Source organism: Mus musculus, chromosome 13, assembly GCF_000001635.26.
Source record: "Mus musculus strain C57BL/6J chromosome 13, GRCm38.p6 C57BL/6J".
In the NCBI taxonomy this organism is placed as follows: domain Eukaryota; kingdom Metazoa; phylum Chordata; class Mammalia; order Rodentia; family Muridae; genus Mus; species Mus musculus.
Window position 1 is genome coordinate 13,782,827 of NC_000079.6, and position 19,672 is coordinate 13,802,498.

Consider the following 19,672-nt stretch of genomic DNA (forward strand, 5'->3'; position numbering starts at 1 on the left):
TGTCTGCCGTACCAGAAGCAATTGGTCTCTTTGAGTCGGCTGCCCCTCTACCCTTGTACTCAACACTGAATCAACTCCGTTGCTTTTAATTATCCTTAATCATGATATACTTAGGATATTTAATGTGTCCCAGAGGTCCGATGTGTTACTCGTTTGGCCCCCAGAAGGGCTGCTCCTGGAAGAGGGTAGGGTCTTTGTATAGGAGGCTGCCCAAAAGGATACAACTCCCTCCAGAGCCCTAGAGACTGAATATTGGTCTGACAAGAAGGGGCCTGGGAGAAATGGAGGAGTCCCAGTAGCCACCCAGTCTACCGGAGAGTTTATCTATTGAAGTGCCATGCAGTTGAACAGTTGGCACAACTCGTTAGAATTCTGGTGAGAGGAAACCTAAGGTCAACTTTCCTGCAGCTGGTTTGTGGAAAGAGTGTACAACCGAGCCAGGGCTTGCAGGGGAGACGTGAATCCAAGAGGAAAAATAGTGGACACGATTGTGTGCTGCTTGAATTTTCAACAGTAGTGACTATAGGATCTCAGCCTCTGCCTTGTGAATATTACTGGCTAAATCATTGCGACGTCATTTAATTCTGAGGCCTAAAGGGACTCCTGGGAACTGTGAAGACAATCAGTGTGATTTCCCACCCCACTGCGTCTTTCCAGCCTCTCTGGGCAGTTTCACTCAGCAGCCTAAGTGCACCTCTGTCCACGGTACTGTGAGGCATGTCAGATAGATATGCGAAAATCTAAGGCACCCTGTGTAGTGTCACTTTCTGCAGGGATAGTTAGGGAAGGTGAACAGGAGGAAGGAAGATTTTCAAGAAATCTGTCAGTGGTGTTCAGACAGAAGTAATACGGTTTCCTCCTTCTTTATGCATTTACTGCCTGAAATGTTTTCTCTGCTTCTGTCTTCAGAGGGCTTTGTATTATTTCCTGAGTTGAAAAACAGACGTGGCTGAAGCTGCGTCTCAAGGAAGAGGAGTTTGGTAATTCATCGGTTTACAATGAGACTCACAAAACACAGTTCCATTAGGACGAGGCTTGGCAGGCCATGACCATCTCACCGTTGGGAGTCGCCAGGATTCCCCGTGGCAGCAGTTCCTTGCTGTCCACTCACACCCTTGTGACTGGCTGGGAGGCAGCTGTTCTGCCAAGCCTGGCCGGGTGGCGGTCTTGCCCGCGTTGCTTAGCGACGTCTGCGTAAGATTGGTGCGCATTTCCAGATGTTCAGCATCTGCGCTAACAGCGCCCACCTTCCTCGGCGTGAGGCACCCTAGGTGTCCCCAGGTGAAGTACCCTGAGCTGGCCGTCCCCACTCTGCACTTGGGGATCTGCCTCGAGCCATAAACCCTCCAAGGCTGCGCACTCCCCGGGAGGGCGGGTTTGGGTGAGGCCCGGGATTTGGGGCGCGCGGAGCCCGGAGTGGGAGCCCCAGTGACGCACCAGTGACGTCGGCGGCGGCGGGCGGGATTTCCCGGCCCCTCCCGGCGCGGGAGGAGACCTGCTGCGAAGGAGTGGGTGCGGCCAGCGTGGCGCAGCAGGCGAGGGTTGGGGGGTCACCGTCTTGCACCCAGTGGGCCCACTGCGCAGACCCGAGGTCCCGCTTGCGGGTGGCTTTGCTGTGGCTTGTGCTCCGTGCCGCGCCCCCTTTTCTCCCCAGACGCGCAGGGTCTTCTGTGGTCCGGGACCCCGCGGGTGGCGACGCGGGGCGCGCTTTCACTGAGCCCGGGGCGAGCGATGCCGCTTGGCCTGGCCAACCCCGTCGAGCGCCGCGCCGGGGACCCAGCCCGCGTCTGAGCAGCGCCGGCTGCGCGCCGGCTGCGGTAAGTGGCGCCCGAGGCCCCCGGGAGGGCGCGGCGCCTCGTCGGGGAACCTCGGTCCGGGCCCCGACAGCTCCGAGAGACCCTGGGCGAAATCTAAAAGTCTCAGAACTGAAGAGATATTCTAGCTCCTGGGTCTTCCCTGGAGGTGCCTCAGCACGCTTCACAAAGACCTGTGGTTCGTTGTGGTGGCGGCCGCTTGGTGCACGGCCGCGGGGCGCCTCCAGCCTAAGCCTCCCTAATGTCCACAGGTAGCCCGAGTCTCGGGGGACACAGCCGAATCCCCCGGGGTCGAGGAGGGCCGAGGCCCTCATGGGACTCTTCTTCATCAGTGGGGCGTAGAGGTCCCTTATGGCTGGCCATGATCATAAAGGACGCCCCCTCGTCCCACCCCCCACCATGCAGAAGATCACAGGAGATGGATGGCATGGCCACTGATAATTTTGTTTGGAGCAGTGTTTTGGCAGGGGTTCGCAGACGCTCTCTGCTTTCCCGACGCCAGGACAACTGCCTGGGGTAGAGAGGGAAGAGCACGGTGACCTGGGCGAGTTTGTGCCCTCCCTCTCGATGGCGACTGTCCCCGAAGCAGGTGCTGAAACGCGCTGCTGAGCTCACGGGGCATAGCTTTGGGAGAGCGAGCTTTGCTTTAATTTTTAGTCTCCTGGGAAATAATGAGGCAAGATGCCAGTTATGGCTGCAAAAGGCTCCTTCATTTAGACTAGTCTGCTTCTTGTCGTGTATTTTGAGCTAAGATGTGAGCGAGGGTACTTGCAAATGTGAAAGTTTGATCCAGTGATAGATAAATCCCGTCCTCGCTTCCCAGGCCTCCGGGGTCTGTAAAAGGCTGGCAGCAGACAGGCCGGCGTTTCAGCCAGAGCAAGTCTGCGAGACCGTGCTAGGGTTCCGGTGAAAAAGCGTCACTCCTGCCGTCTGCTCCAAAGCGAGGTGTGATGGCCCCCAAGGCTGCAGCTAGGCTCTTGGGCTGCGTGCAGGCTGCCTGGTTCTTCATTACTGGGGCACCACCGCCCTTTTCCTCTTGTTGGCTTGCAAGGAGGAAGGCAGCCACCTCCTCCTCTGGTCCTGTTAACCTGGTATTGGCCACTTGGGGGTGGGATGGGGAAGACCTGGTGCTTTCAGTCCTGAGAAACAAGACACAAGGTGCTTGTAAACTGTACTTGGGGTTTCTGGATTTCTCCGGCCTGCTGAGAGGTGGCGATGAAAATGCAGAACCTGCTGGGGTGCGTTGCTAGCCAAGGGACTCTCGGGCTCAGAGCTATGGAACCTGCAACCGTTAGGCCCCAGTCCTTTCCCCTCCTAATAAAACCCATGGAGGAAGCAATGGAGGGAATTTTGGGGCAGGGAACTGCACAGGGAAGGAAGGGCCATCCTGACTAGTTTATGCCTGTCTGACTAGCTGCCATCCCCCCTTTTCATGGTAGTCTGTGAGAAAGTACCCATAGGGGAGATTTCCCTTGTTCATTCCCTAGAATCTGAAGAATGGCCATCCCCAAAGCTCCCAAATCTCCATCGCTCTTCATAATTGTGGATTTTTAGATGGCACAGGGCCCTTGCCTCTGGCCTGTCTCAGGGTCCCTGGACACCTGGGACGGAGAGTGGCTGTGTTTGCTTCCACCCAGGGCACAGTCACACTCAGCACCTGCCAGGGATGCAGCCCAGCAGTACTGCCAGATCCCACTGCCACCTTCCTGACTTTGTCTCACTTTGTCTGCTCGACAGGGGGTGGGGGGATGGGGGGTGTCTTGGCAGGGTGTATTGGGAGTGCCTTTGGGGGAAATTTGAAGCAATGTCTGATATTTTTTTTCTGTGTAGTCCTGGCTGTCCTCGAATTCAGAAATCCGCCTGCCTCTGCCTCCCAAGTGCTGGGACTGAAGGTGTTTGCCATCACTGCCCGGCCTAATGTCGGATTTAAAAAAAAAAAATCTACATTCTGCTATCCAATCTGATAATTTCCTTTTTTTTTTCTCCTTTGCAACATCTTTATTGCCTTTAGACAAATTCAAGCTCTGAGACTTTAAGTCTTCAGGTCACAGTTATTCATTCATTTTTCTTAGACCAAACACCAAAACATCTTAAATTCTCCAAAAACATCAACACTGGATATCACATAGATTTCCACTGAAAGTCAGAGAAACCACATAAGTGTCAAAGTAGGACCATGCTACTGGAAGGCTTTAAGTGGCTACCTAAAAACTAAGAATAAGCCAAGGCCTTTCAAGAAACCAGAGGGGAAGACACAAATGGAGTGTCCACACAGGGAACAAAACAGAGGCGAGAAAAGCTCCTGAAAGATTCATGTGGAAAGATGGGGACATGCACAAAGAGATTGGTGCACTGAGCTACGGAGCCATTGTGGCAGCAGCTGCTGCAGTTGCTGGCAGATGGGACTGTGTGTTGCTTACTGTAGGTGGGCCTTGCTGCCCTCGAGGGGTGAGGACACATAAGTAGTAGTGGAGACACAGTAAATCATGTGCCCTTGAGGTCTCGGGGTGTCTACAGGCAGATCCACAAAGGCTGGGCCTATCGGAGGTAGGCAGGGCAGAGCCCAGGTGAGCAGGCCCAGGGCTGAATCGCAGGTCTTACTGGGCACATGATGGGAATAGCCTCAGTTGATCCTCATGTGACACTTGCTGGGTTGGGGTTTTGCAAAGCATCATAGTTGGAAAGTGTTGTGGCAGTGCCCTCGGTGGATGGTGGGGACTTCAGTGAAAGTATGCAGAGATGACAAGTGACATGACCGAGCCACATGGAGGGGAAGAGTGAGTAACTGAGGCTGGATGTGGCTCCTCCCAAAGTTTAGGAGATGTCCTTCTTTCTCCTCAGAGTTCCCTCTGAGAGGTTGGGTCAGCTGTCCCTCTTGGGATGTGTACTGAGGTTGTGAAGAGGTCCCTAGAGATAGGAGAAACACTCTCATTGTCCTTTGAGGTCTAAGGGACTGCTTCTCAGCACACGCGCATACAGTGCCCTTGAGCTGTTAGCTGCCCCTCACCACGCTTTTGTGTCCTTCTCCTTCCCATTGGTTCCTCCTGGTGTTGTGTCTGAGACTCAACCTGGAGGCCTTTTCTTCAACCCCTCCAAGTTGTCCAAACAGGAGACTCAGGCTTACAAAACAGGAAAGGAAGGATGATGGATCCACAGAGAAAGCACAACTGGGTTGACAGTGGTCCCACTGTCACCAGAAGCTCTTGGGCAGGTGAGGACCAAATTCACGGAGGGGTTGATTATGCCCCGTGTGGGGCCAGGCTCCGGGAGGCAGAGCACATGTGAGCGTATGTGAGCACTGGCATGGCCAGCCCCTGTTTGTAGCACAGCATGGATCACTCTGCAGGGGGCCACATGCCCCCATTGTGACTATTACACCACTAAAAGAGAAGTGTGCATTTCTGCTAACCCACTACTGGTAAGGGTTTGCGGCAGTCCAGGATTCTCAAACTCCAGGCATCTGGAGCTAACACATCCTTTTCTTATCTGTGTGGACAGTTGGACTTGCCCATTGTTTGTGTCTAGTATAGGGTCTTTCCAGCCAGATTGAGAAACCATTTTCACTGTCTTAGATCACCTGCAGGTCATATGCTGGGTGGAAACTTACAGCGGTCTTTTCTGCAGCCCATATCCCGTGGTGTGCTAAGGGGAAGTGAGTTGATCATGTTCAGTCCTAGTCAGCTATCTTGGGGAAATCCGTTCCTCCCTGTACACAGCTAGCTTGTCTTTTAGCCCCATGATGTACATACCTATGGGTACTTACCCAGTGCTCCACCTGTTATAGTCTGTCTAGAAGAGGCAACCTGCAGCCAAGCAAATACAGCCAAGTCCAGTAGGCATGCTTGGTGGAATTTGAGGGCAAGAGTGTGCTGTAGTAGACTGATAGGCTCTCTGACCCTCCAGGGCAAGGATGGAGGTGCACTGTGTCTGAGAAGAGCAATGGAGAGTTGTGAGTGGAGAATTCGATGCCTTTAGTGACCTCAAGAGAAACAAAGGAATGATAGAGTCCTCTGAACTCTCTCTGGGCAGGGGAAGGTGTAGATTTATGAACAGGACTCCCTCAGTATCACATACTTCTTCTTCATGCCCCTACCACGTCCTCCTCTGTGGCAGTTCAGCATGTCACGCCTTGCCTCTCTTCCTGCCTTTGTCTTCTCTGTCTCTTTTAGGACCTTTCTGTACACACTCAATGTACAGCCCAGTAAGCATGCCCAGCCTCTATCCTGGCATTCCAGATTCCTAGGGTTCAACTTTCTCCTACCATCATGGGTACACATGTAGTTGCTGTGTGGTGTCTTAAGTCTGGCTCCCCCTCCCTCAATCTGTACAGCTCAGTTGGGTTTTCTTACTGTACTTTATCCAAGCCAGGGATGATACAGCAGAAAAGAAGATGTAGGCAGTAGAGGGAAGCACAGGGCTCCTGCCTAATGGATGTACACTTGGTGGGGGGGGCAGTGTATTGTTCTCACATAATTGGGTGAAGATTTCTCAAAGGAAAGAATTCAGCAGATAAAAACAGATAGTTTAAGCAGAAGTGTATCTTATCAAAGAAAAAAATAATAATAATAGCACACTCCAAAGAAAGAGTGAAGCAGGCTAACCCAGGTGGGTGGAACAGCCCACTGGATCCTGTATTGTAGAGTGGTGGTCCTGTAGGGTATTTCTTCCCATAATCTTCTTGAAAAGCCCACAAAGGGAGTCAAGGCTGTGTGGTTGATTTGGCTAATCTGGCTGGCAAGGTGTGTATGTATCCTTCCTCCCTCATGGCTCCACGCTCATCCCTCCTCAAGTTCTGTGCTTAGTTGGTTGGAGAAGACAGCCTTCCCAGGTATAGGTAGATGACCTTCCACCATAGAGGAGAACTATGTTTAGGTCAAAGGCAGCCACAATCCGTGATAGAACCTCCTAATGAGCTCTCAAAGGGTGTCAAAAACCACTCTGCAAATGATATTATAATAAAGCCAAGGTCTCCTGAGAGTACAGACCCTTTGCTCGTATTCATGTGAGAATTGGGAAAGTGCCCTGTTGTCCTAGTTTCTGATACAGAGGGAAGAATCTAGCTTCAGCCTCCAGGATGCTAGAGGGAAGCACATCTCCTCTTCAGGTTAAACTCAACTGAAGAAGTATGTGATACTGAGGGCCACCATAGATGGGTGTTCTAAACATTTGGAGACACAGCTAGCTACTAAGGTTCAGCTGCCCTGTCCTGGGTTCCCTCACAGCTAACTCCCTGTCTGCCTAGTCTTGACATCACCAATAAGAAGCAAGAAACTCAAAAGTCAGGCTGGAAAGATGGCTCAGCAGTTAAGAGCACTGGCTGCTCTTCCGGAGGACTCAGGTTCAATTCCCAACACACAACATGGTGGCTCTCAACAGTTCCAGGAGACCCAACAGTCACACCAGCGGGTAAAACTCCAGATGCACATAAAATAAAAATAAAAATAAATCATTTTTAAAAACTCAAGTCATTTCAACAATAAATGAGCTTCTTGAGACATCATAGGTGCAAGAAAAATGGGACAAGGAATGGGTTGCCAGAAAGGGCAGAGCAGGCTGGAGGAGGAGCCATGCTACACATAGGACATAGCTTCTCTTACTCTGAAACAAACCCTCTGTACTGGGGATCTGCAGAAGCTCCGCTGTGCTGGTTTTCTGTCTCTATGACAGAAACCTGGCATGAACAAGAGGATTTACTTGGCTCTAGGTTCCAGAGGGTTCAGTCCAAGGTGGCTCCATTGCCACAGGCCTGTGGTGAGGCACAACAGCAAGAAGGTGGGGGGCAAGCCACTTACCCCAGAGAGGAAAACCAGGAAGGGACTGAGAGTAATGTGTGCCCTTCAAAGGCGTGTCCTCTGTGATCCACTGCCTGCAACGAGACCCTACCTCCCACAATAGTGTGTCACGAAGACCTCCGCACATTAGCCTGTGGGAACTTTATATTCAGATGTGAATCCTAGTCCAGACTAGGATGTAGGGTCCAGTGATTCTAGACAGCCAGATACCAGGTACCAAGAGAAACCCAGGGTCATGGCAGGAAGCATGGTGAACATCTTGGGAAAGCAGCGGAAGATGCTGCCGGCACATTCCTCACGGCATTTAGGTGCCTTTGTTTCACAGAGCACTGGCCACTCTCTGTCTTTCCACACCAGCTTTAAGAGCCATCTCCTTGCAGCTCAATCTATCTAGAGAGTCCGTCTTTGATCCAGCAGCCACTCCCACATCTATCTCTGTAAACTTTGAGCCACGTTTTGAAATACAACTTCTTTAGTTTTCACTCTGGTCATTCCAACTCAGTAGAATCTAGATTAGGAATCGGTGTATGTTTTGCAACCAGCAGGTTTGGGAAACTAAGCCAGATGGTTTTCACAGGCCCTTCCTCTGGCCCTTCTTATATCTCTTATCTTGCCTGTGTCTCTCTGGGCTTCCATTTTCTACATGGCCTCACCTGTCCCTACCATGCAGGGTAGTTACCAGTGAGCACAGCATGGCACCATACCTATAGGAGCCCAGGTCTCCTCTTCAGGCTCAGACATCCCCCTGTCTTGAGTAGGGCAGGCCTTCTCTACTGGAGATCCAGCCACTCACCCCCCAACAACCACCCCTCCTCAGAGTCCAGTACAGGCTTTCCCACTATGGCTTCCTCTCACAGAAGCAGCTGCAGCTCTGGGGTGCTGAGCAGAGAGACCCAGTCCCAAGTCACCACCAGACATTTGACCAGAATATGGCTCTGAGATGGTAAATGTTGATTGACAACCTGATGGGTTCATGCCTAGAAGTTTAGTGACTCTATCCTGTGTCTATAACGGGATTTCCAGAGGCAGTTACTCTGTGGCATCACAGTATAATCAATGTCCCTTCATGGGTTCACAGTAATGGCATTATTAGAGGGGGCAGAGTCATTTGGAGTGTGTCACTTAGAGCTTCTGTCTCACCTTGGTCCTTTCCTGTGTCACCTCTCTCTGCCTCCTGCCCACTGTGATGTGAACAGAGCCCTGGGAAACCGAGAGCTAAAAGAAGTAATCCCTGTCTAAGATGTTCTGTCAGGGATTGAGTCACTGAACTGCTCAACTAACAGATGACTGCCTGCCTGACTGCTCAGTGCAGCAGTATCTGCCACTGTCCACCAACTGGGAAGATGGAATGTCCCCCTCAGGAAGACACTCGACAGTGGACCCCTGGCACAGAAGTCAGACTCTGTCATCTGGTAGGGAGTGGAATTTGTCCCTGCTTGCCTCTGGCCCAGCCTAACATTGCCCGCTGCCCCTGTACTCAGAGACAGGTCACCGTAAGCAGACCTGCATTGCTTCAGAACTTCACAGGGCTGTCAGCACCTTGAAGAAATAGCCAGGTCAGCTTGCACATCTTCTTTCCTGGAAAATATCTAGGTCACTTCCAGAGTTGTTTTGTGTGTCCCACTTACTCTCCACTACTGCTAAAATATTCTCTTCCATGCATGGAGTACTTGAGCAACATAAATGAGTCTTGTCTGCAGAGAAAACTACTGTGGGGAGCTCTTTGTACTGTGTGTAACAGGTGACTCATGGCATTGCGTTGGCGGTTGGCAGCCGTCAGAGCCTGGGCTTCCTCACTCTCTTGAGGAGGTTGACTTCTGGTAGTCATTTTGGTGTGATACAGTCTTTGAATCCACAATGAAAACTACACTAGTAGGTCTTTTCTTTCAAGATCCAGCAATTTACTCAGTCTCTGCTCTGGAAAGGAGGAGGAGGCATGTGACAGCATGTGTCAGACCATGAATTTGTCAGTTTGTGTCGTCGGTTCTGTTCCCCCTGGTAGCACTTTGTTTTATTATCACTGTCTTGAAGCAAGAGAATGACAAAGAAAATGCAGAAAGATGGAGTCTTGGTTGAATCACATGGGTAATTGAAGATGGAAATACAGGGTGTAGCAAGTATGTATGGCTCCTCATGTATTTTCCCACTGGAAAAATACCTTTTCTGAACATTAAAGCTATATCTGTTGGCCCATCAACCCACCTATTTGTAGCACAGCCTGCCAGCCATTCTGCAGCCACAGTGGACAGTGTCTGTTTCAGAAGGAGTGCATCTATCCAGCCCCTGACACGCATCAGCTTCATACAGGCCATGGTACTGCCTGTTAGTCACTTAGAAGCCTTCTCAATTACTAAATTGCCAAATTGTTACAGTATTTGTGTTCAGAAAAGACTAACCTTTTCATTCATATATATATATTGCATAGGAAAACCCATAACATGATTAATGGTTTCAGGCAGTAACTGGGGGGGGGGGTATTGAAATGTACTTCCTGCAGATAAGGAGGATAGCTGGATTTGGGCAGAGATGGATTTGAGAGTTAAGTAATAGCAGATTATAAGTAATTCTGGTCATGTCTCTTACTGGCAGAAGAGAGGTATGAAGAGGAGACTTGAATAAGAGGTGTACAGAATCAAGATGAACCACATTTGGTCAGCTAATGTGGAAAGTCCTTCCTTAGAGGGGTTAGATATTGGTTTCTAATCCATTAAGCTAAAGTTTCCTCTTACTATTAACATTAAGTTGAATTTGCTTAGATGGGAACCCTATGTGCAAGAGCTACCGGGGCTGGGGCTGCTCTGGGAGACTTGGTTTGCATGTACAAGGCCCGAGAAGACATGGAGGAACGTGTTGCTAAGTGAGAGAAGCCTGTCTGACAAAGCTGCAGGTTGTGATGCCCCTACATGGCATTTTAGAAAAGAAAAAACGGTAGAAACAATAAAAGTATCACCAAATGGGGCCAACAAATTAACTGAGTGGGTAGCTGCTAAGCCTGGCGACCCGCGTTCTATCCCTAGAACACATTCAAAGGCAAAAGGAGAGAACTAACTTCACAGCTGTCCTCTGGCCTCCCCAGGTACCATGGAACACACATGCCCAAATTTACACAACTTTCACACACAGTAATACATACTTTTTAAGATTAATAATTGCCTGGGGGAGGTGTAGAAAAATAGCGTACAGTGATTCTAAGGCCAAGAGTCTATTCTGTAGGATGCCATCCAGGTGGATACAAGTGACACATTGTGCACACAGGCCTACAGAACACTTTTTTGAACAGTGAGCCCTGGTGTAAGCTTGTCAGAGTTGGTTGTCTGTCACAAAGGCTCGGCTCTGATGTGGAGTGCTGGTTATGGGGGGCCCTGGGGGTCTCAAAGGTGTATAGGGACTCTGTGCTTTCCACTCAGATTTTTTGTGAATCCAAAACTGCTATATAACTAAGTGAAACATGACGATACATCTGTGCAACCCCAGCTCTTGGGAAGTGGAGGCAAGAGGATCAATTTAAGGCCAGCTTCAACTACATAGTGAATTTGATGGGTGACATGTCATATTATACCCCCTCAAAGGAGGAGGAGGTAGTTGGGGTGTATCTCAGCTGTTCGAGGGCTTGCCTGGCAGACACAAAGCTTTAAGAATCAATCCCTGCCCGGGGCAGACCAGATATAGAAGAACAAGCCTGTAATTCAGACACATGGGTAGGACCAGGAGGATTGGAAGGTCAAGGTGGTTCCTGGCTATCCTGTGAGTTAGAGGCTAGACTAAAATCTATAATTCTCTCTCTCTCTTTTGCTCTTTCTCTCGCTCTCTCTCTCTCTCTCTCTCTCTCTCTCTCTCTCTCTCTCTCTCTCAAAAAATAAAGTCTGTTTTAAGAGAGCTAGGGAAGAAGCAAAAGACGCCTGGGAAGATGAGATTGAAGAGCATCATCCCAGGGCAGAAAGAGAGCGCAGGGAAAGGATGCTGTTTGTGGATCCTCATGTAGGTGGCAAGGTCTGTGTCTAAAGGACATGCTTCCATGCTCTGTCCCTCTTCTAAAACCCCAAATGCCACCTATTAGTACCACCTCTACAGCCTGGCAGCTGCCTACTGCAACAAGTACCTCTCATGATGTGTCCTAAGCAGATTCCTTCTTCTCTGTGGATCCCCTTAGAGGCCGGCTGTCCCCAGGCTGCAGTCAGCCATGTGCTACAAATTTCCTGAGAGCAGCAGCTCATTGCCATTGATTTTCTGCTGCTCTGGAGCCTGCTCTCAGTGGCACCATGAGCCAAGGCGCATTGGAAGCTGACAATGGAGCCTGCTGAGCTCCATTGTACAGACAGTAGGCAAAGCTTTGATATGTCTTAGTGGAGTCCTGAGACACCTCACTGGAAGCAAGTGAAACAGGAAGTACATTTATAAAGGGCACGGTCCTCAAACTTTGGAACCAAGCCAACCTATTAAAAGAAAAAGATGGACTTTCCATGAATATGAAAATTAATGTTTTTCCCTAAGAATATTTATATTGAATCCATCCTTCATCAATAAGAGGAGCTGGACTATGAAAGCATTGTTCTTTCTTCAATTAAAATTGCATGGGAAAGTCAAGACTACATTTCTCTACCAATGTCACTTCCCATTGTAAAAATAGCTTTTCTGTGGAGATGTTGTCCTGTGAGACAGAACCTGACACAATCTGAAGTACCAGACTGTCTTTCTGGGTCTGCCATAGCTAAGGCTCCAGGCTTGTTTGCTTCATCTGTATCTGAACCCCTAAGAACTAAGAATCTCTACCTCCCTCTCCAGCATTCAGTGAGTCTCTGTAGTTTTATGATTACAGTTTTCAGATGTCTGTTTTATCTCTTTGCTGCATACTCAGGCACAGAATAGAAACACTTCCCCCACCTTTCCCTCATCATCTTGGAGAGCCAGAGATACAGCAACAATAGGGACGTGTAGATTTCCCCCTTGCCAAGCTGCTGGTTTGTACGGAGAGACAGTTGAAGTGGGTTGGCCTGATGCTGCTTGTATTCTAATGTTAATTTGGGCTCCCCAAACTGGTCGCCCCAGAGGATGAGTCTGCTCTTAGATGCCAGCTAAGTGACCCTGCCCCCAGTTAATTGTGATTGGTAAATAAAGTTGCCAATAGCCAATAGCTAGGCAGAGAGATGTAGGTGGGATTTAAGATTCATGAGCTTTGGATAAGAGGAGGACCATGAGGGGACAAGAAAATGCAGGGGAAGAGAAAGGAGAAGTAGCCATGGGTTAAGAGAGAGGAGAGTGTGGCCCTGAGGGCTGTTCAATTGGAGATAAGAGCAACCCAGATGAAACATAGTAAGTAGTAACTCGGGGTTATAGATAGGAAAAGAGATAACAACGTGGAGGGGAGGCAACTACCCAGCTCTTGTGCTGCTTAAGGCTTATTGTAAATATAAAGGCAGTGAGTAAGTTTTTTATCTTGGAACTCAACAGTCAAGGCAGGGTAGAAGCCCCAGGCCAGATTTGAATAATTACTAGAACAGAGAGTGAGCTTGTTGTGACCCAGTGGAGGTGGGAATGACCAGGAAAGGTGTCCTGGAGGTCATGAGAGTTGTGTACGTGTGAACAGAAACATGTTAACACAGTGAGTGACTTACAGAGTGTCTAGGATGGAGCCAGCTCATGGCAGCCCCTCCCTCAGCTGACTGAAACTAATGCTCCAGAAAAACAGAGAAGGCAATGAATGATCCAAGGACCCCAAAAAGCAAAGGACAGTATGTGGATTGGGAAGAGGTGCATCACAAGAGAAGCCACCCAAAGGACAGTGTGTCTCCTGTCTGGTTTATCCCAGCTGTCGTGGCATTGCCCCAAGTTGACCAGAAGGGGAGCTGCAGTGTGGGAAGCTGGTGCAATACTGTGAGTGAGGCCCACTTTTCTGGATGGAGGACTGAGATGTCTGTGGTTCCTTTCTTCTCCTTCTCTCACAGCTTTGCTTTGTCTTAAGACTGAGATGAGATGGCAGCACTTCAGCACTGTAGCTTTAAGATAAGCCCTCTCTACACCACCAAGGAAGCAAGAAAGGGGTGCCTATTAAGTAAAATGTATGGGAGAAGAGGGTCATCAGATTCTTTTGATTAACCACAGAATTACAGCCTCATCTCTGCATGTGTTTAGGACAGGCCCAAAGATGCCAAAGCCCTGAGAACCAAAGTCAGATTGATATTAACACTAAAATCTCGGCCGTCTTCTGGATGTCATGTGCATACAATTGCAAAGGCTTTAAAAACTAAACTGGAGTCCGAATCTAACCTAATAGAACGCACACCTCTACATATCCCAAGAGTCAACGGGGATATCACAAAGAAAATTAGAAAATACTTTGAATTCACGTAAATTTGTATGGGTTTCAGCTAAAGCTGCGCTAACAGGAACACCTATACCAGAGTTTATTTTGAAAAGAAGAAAGACCCTGAATCATTGACAGCCCTCATCTTAATAAACCAAGACATAAACAGATGGAGAGAAAATTCAACCCAAAGCTAGCAGAGAAAGAAAACAATAAATGGGGGGAGGGAGGACACGGAAATTTAGGAATGAGTACTTAAAAAAACAACAAAAGAAGTCAAAGCAAATTCTTTGAAAACAAATGTAACATCAACCCTCTAGGCAGACTCAAAGAAAATACAAACTAGCAATGCCAGGTGTGAAAAAGGAGACATCGTTACAGGTCCTACACACATCAAAGGCAAATGTCAGAAAGAGCTTGATGGGGTACGGGCAAGATGACTCTGCAGGTAAAGGCATTTGCTGCCAAGTTCGATGACCTGACCTGAGTTCAGTTCCTAGAATCAACATGGTGGAAAGAGAGAGCCAACTCCACAGGCTGTCTTCTGACGTAATATGAACAAAAATGGCACTCACACCCCACCCCCAATAATTTTTAAGAGAGAATTATATGTTCATAAACTTAACAACTTTAAATGTCTGAACACCATGAAGTTCATACAAGGACAAGAAGGAAAACTGAATGGTCCTAATTCCACTAATAAATATGAATTTGGAGTCAAAGATCTTTTAACAAAGAAAATTCTAACACATGTATTTGTAGAAAAGTGTTACCAGCCATTTAAGGGGAAAGGTATGCTAATTATATCTAAACATATTGAGATAATTTGGAGAGGGCACATAGCTTTAAAAGGGAGGATTATTTTAATAATAAAGCCTGACAAAAACGTTGTATGAAAATGCAAGATCAGTATCTGACATGAGCTGTTAGCACATCTTTGAAATCCTATGACTCAAGACAGGAAGATCAGGAGTTCGAGGCCTGCCGCAGTCTCCGACCAGCAGAGACAAGAACAACATGGACACTAAGACAGATTCACGCAGCTTCCGCTTTACTTGGGGCAAGGGCTATTCTTATACAGTAGCGGCAACTGACCTCATCTCGCTCCACACCACCTCATCCAATCAGAATCACACACGCTCCAGGCACGAGCTCAGGTGGGTCACAGATAGGCTGACAGATCCGGATCACGAGGAACAATCTAACTTGGCAGGCAGCTTACACATGCAGTTTCACTGCGCATGTTCGGGCAAGGCAGTAAACATGTGGGCTTCACGGGGTCTGGCAATGGGCCAGGGCACCATCTTGGCCCATGCGGCCACACCTGCTTCCCGCAGAGGCCAGTCTGGGCTACCCAAAATCCCATTCTCAGTTTATAAGTTACCAGTTCCTGATCAATTGTCCCGTTTGGCAGAGCAAAACTCCTCACCTGGTAGCCAGAGAGAAAAAAATTAGGAAGAGATCAGGGCCTTACAATCCCTTTCCACCTTCTAAAGTAACCCTTAGTTAAGCAAGCTCTGACCCATGAGCTACTGGGAAATACTCCAAAGTATAGTATACTTCATGACTAGAGTATACACAGCTGAGCAACTCTAGTAATTCCATGTGCCTGATTAGAGATGGGGGAGCCAGAGACAGATCTGTAGAAGGAAGACTGGAGAGGCCAGAGTAGGTGATGCTGCCGGAGAACCCTCTCACTATCCTTCGCTTCTTCCTTTGGCTACTGTCTTGTTTTCAGAGTCATCCCACCTGACAAACACACTGGCGCACATGACAAACAGTGCACAAACCCACCACAGACTGACTGTGTTACATTTCCAGAGGTCAGAAGTCCAAAACATGTCCTGAGGAGCTGAAGGCAAGGCCTAGCCTGGTCATGCTATCTTGGGAGGGTCTCATGAAGCCTTTTACTTCTCTTTTCCTAGCTTGTGGAGGCTAAACACAAACTTGGCTCTTATTCCCTTCAAAGCCATGGGCGGGGCATTTTCAAGTCTATCTCTGACTCTCACCAAGTCCCTCGTTTCTCTTTCTCACTTATAAAGACCCTGTGATCACATGGGTCCCAGCGGATAATCCACAACAACCTGCCTATCTTAATATCGGCTCACCAACAGCACTAAGCCCACCTGCTACTTTAATTCCTCCGTGTCACCTAACACAACATGTCCACAGAATCCAGGGATTAGGACGCTGGGGGAAAAGCCATTATTCTGCCTCCATACCCTAGAAACCAGATAAGATATTACATGTCAGCTACGTTGCCAGGCAACCTACTTACAGTAAAAATGGGCTCTGGTTGGTAAATAACATTCGGCCCTGGAGCAGCTGAAAACGAGCCTCGAATCCTGGAAGTAGATAGCACTTTGGCCTTTGTTCTGTGTCTGTTTGGCATCTGTGTGAGAGTAGCTATTACTGGAGCTGGAGATGCCACAATGTAAGTTGAATGACTAAGAGCCACGTTATAGAATATATCAAAGTTCCCTGCCATAGTATTTAATTTGCACAGTGGTTCATGCTGCCGTTCTTGAGCAATCACGCTCCCATGAGGAGTCTGTGGAGACAGTATGTCCGCTCAGATCCAGGTCTTGCCTGGTGGGATGACACCTATTCTTCTGGAGTTCCCTTCAGGGGTGAGGATATTCATCTGAATCTCAGGATAGCTGAGAAAGAGGAGCATTGGTCGTGTGATTCTAAAATCCCCCTTTAGATGCCCTTGAGAACAAATAAAGGTTTGCTCTATGGAGTAGCAAGGGACTCAAAGTCTCCCACACCTCACTGGGGAGCTGTTGGCAGTTGCTGGGGAACGGAGAGCCAGTTTTCCTTAAGGGTGTGGTCCCTGGTAGGCCAACCACATTTCAATGATGGCCCCACACCCAGGAGTGTATGGGCAGCACAAACTGGACTCAGTGGACTATATTTAAAAAACTAAAAGAGGCATGAGGTTGCGAGGGAGTGGGTGGTGGGAGGTGAGTCTGAGAGGAGTTAGGAGGAAGAGTGGAAGTGGAGACCATGAAAATATATGGTATCCACGTATGATAAATAAAAACGTTAGTAAAATTTACATTTTTAAAAGCACTGTAGAAATTAAACATAGTAAATGATGAACACTTGTTCACAGTAATTGCTGAAGTCACTTGATCTGTTCTTTCTACTTCGCTATATTTGAAATGCATCATGCTAAAAATTAAGAAAATAAATCCTTAGGAGTTGAAAACTGCTCATTTGAGTGCTCTTTCTCTTTGTGTGTCTGTCTATGTCTCTTTCTGTCTCTCTGCCTATGTCTGTGCCTCTGTCTCTATTCTCTCCCTCCTTCCCTCTTTCTTAGCGAGACAAAGTACTGCTTAGTAGCCCACAGCCTCAAACTCAGCATCCTCTTGTCCCCAGCTGCTAAGATGGCCAGTGTGTCCTCCACTCTTGGCAGCTGAGGGCTGCACCCTTTCCTTCTATGTTGTTTATAACTTCAGTTGAATGCACAGCTCCCTTCCCTTTCAATCCTGCACAGCTAGTGTGACATTCCTTATTGGCCACCCTAAGATATTTATTCAACATATGGCGTCCTTGTGGCAACTCGAACCCAGTTTATCCAAAAGCTGGAAGAACCTGAAGTACAGACATCCTTTGCCGGTGATGAGATGTATCCTAACTGTGGCTCAGAGGAGAATTCCTTTAGCACACACCCCTCAGTCATTGGTCGGCAGCATGGCACATGGCATTATTGCCTGCAACATCTCAACGCTGTGTGACTGCACTCATGGCTGCTGCTCATGTTGGTGTTTTGTTTTGTTTTGTTTTGTTTTGTTTTCCTCAGTACTGGGGGGTCTTACCTGGTATCTTAGACACACCAGACAAAGACTCTCCCTCTGAGATACACCTCACCAGCCAACATTTGTGACTTAACTGCTTGTCTGGGTAAAAAGCTCCAATTTAGAAGTCCCCTGTGGGGCTGGGTACAGCCTCAGAGCATGGAATCCAGGGCTCAGTCTCTGAATGCAGAGAAAAACTCTGTCCCGCTCTTGTCCATAAGGACTCCCTGTGGCTGGTCTACAACAGATCCTTATGGGGACGGTGGCACCTTCCATACAGGGTCACTCGAAGCTTCTTCCCTAAAATCCAACAGGAATTTGAACCTGTGCAATAGACACTAGAAGTATGATGACGGAGCACTCAGGCCCTAGATGTTAGATCCACCCGTATAAGAGAATCCTTTCCTCAGTCGCACGCCTTATTATATTTCATCTCCAAAGTATATATAGCCTTAAACCTCAGCCATTTCAAAACAGGCAAAGCCTTTGTGGGGCAGCAGGTTTCCATCTCTGTGCACTGACCTCTACTGAGATACCACACTGGCTAGTGAGGGGTACAGAGACTCAGTGTGAGACTTGAAGTAGGGGAAGTGTCTTCCTCCTCTCTGACTAGCGGGCCAGGTAGCGAGGACCAGGCTGACAGAAAGACGGATGTGTTTCCAGCGACACAGGTCCTTCCTTCTTCCACTCTGCCCTGTGGTGTCCCTGGACTGTGGTTCTTGGGTTGTCAGCGTGTCACCTGGAAAGATTGTTAAACTGTGTCCTACCCCTCAGTTAACTGCACCAGTTCAGTAAGTCAGAGCTGAGTAAGGAAAGATGTGTAGTTTCAAAAGGTTCAGCACAGTGGTCAGGAAGGCATGGCAGAACAGCTCAGTCCGTGGCCGTGAGAGAGCATGGCAGAGGCTGTGCACATCATGGACCAGAATGCTGAACATCTGCTTTTTCCCACTGTATCTCAAGGGATGCTGCTGTTGCTGGTCCAGTAACTGGCTCCTTGCATTTGTTTTACCTGGGCACTAGGGACACAGAAGACAATAAAATAGGGCCCCTGGGGCTTGAGAGCTGGCTCAGCAGCTAAGAGCATACAGTATTTGTCCAAATGACCCTGGTTCAGTTCCCAGCACCGACATCCTGTCTCATAACCATCTCTAACTCCAGTTCCAGGGGATCTGATGCTCTCTTCTGGCCTCCACAGGCACCAGGCACACATGTGGTGACAGACACACAAGTGGGCACCTCACTTAAAAGCAAAACAAAGCCTTTGACTTTTAGTTGCTCCTTGTCCAGTGATGGCCAAGTGGTAGATATCCAGTGACTTCACAGTGTCACTGCAATACCTTGCTTAGAAATTAGCATATCGTCTTCCCTCGAGGCTGGACATTGCTTTTTGAAAACATCAGAGCAATATGTAATGCCATTCAAATAATTTTCTCCAGCACAGCTAGAGATCAAAGGAGGCCAAATTCCCTCACTACCAAACCCTTGTCACAACTTAAGAAATGGTGATAAGGCCTGGGGAGATGGCGCCACAGTTAAGAGGCTTACATGCACTTCCTGCTCTTGCAGAGAACCTGATTTTGGGTCCCAGCACCCACACAGCAGCTCACAGCCATTTATAACTCCAGTTCCAAGGGACTCCCATGTCCTCTTCTGGACTCATTCAGTTCCTGAGCACATGTAGTACATATAAACTCATGCAGGCAGACACATATACATATAATCTTTTTTTAATGGTAAGACACAAGGACATTGTCTCAAAGGCTCACCGGGACCTTGGCACACCCATGGGGTGATATGGGAGACACTTTCTAAGCGTTGGATGGGAAATGAAGTGCAAATGTCAAGCGAACAAGGAACGATTGTCTAGCCTTCTCTTCTGAGTTGTTGTCTCCCAAAGAGTTGCCAGAACTCATCAAAATAGCTAGAAAGGTGACCTAAAAGCCAGTGGTACTGTGACAATAA

At 48.4% G+C, this 19,672-nt stretch overlaps 1 protein-coding gene across 2 annotated transcripts in view; it reads left to right on the forward strand.

Annotated features, from left to right (window-relative positions):
• The first annotated feature begins 1,232 nt into the window (after window positions 1–1,232).
• Gng4 (guanine nucleotide binding protein (G protein), gamma 4) overlaps window positions 1,233–19,672 on the forward strand; it is a 43,837-nt gene continuing 25,397 nt past the window's right edge. Inside the window, exon 1 of one of the 2 annotated variants that reach the window (NM_001302997.1) lies at window positions 1,233–1,281. The gene's annotated coding sequence lies outside the window, so the exon portion shown is untranslated. Of the gene's footprint in view, window positions 1,282–1,480; window positions 1,818–19,672 lie in introns of those variants that run through there. The other variant, NM_010317.3, reaches the window with a different exon arrangement.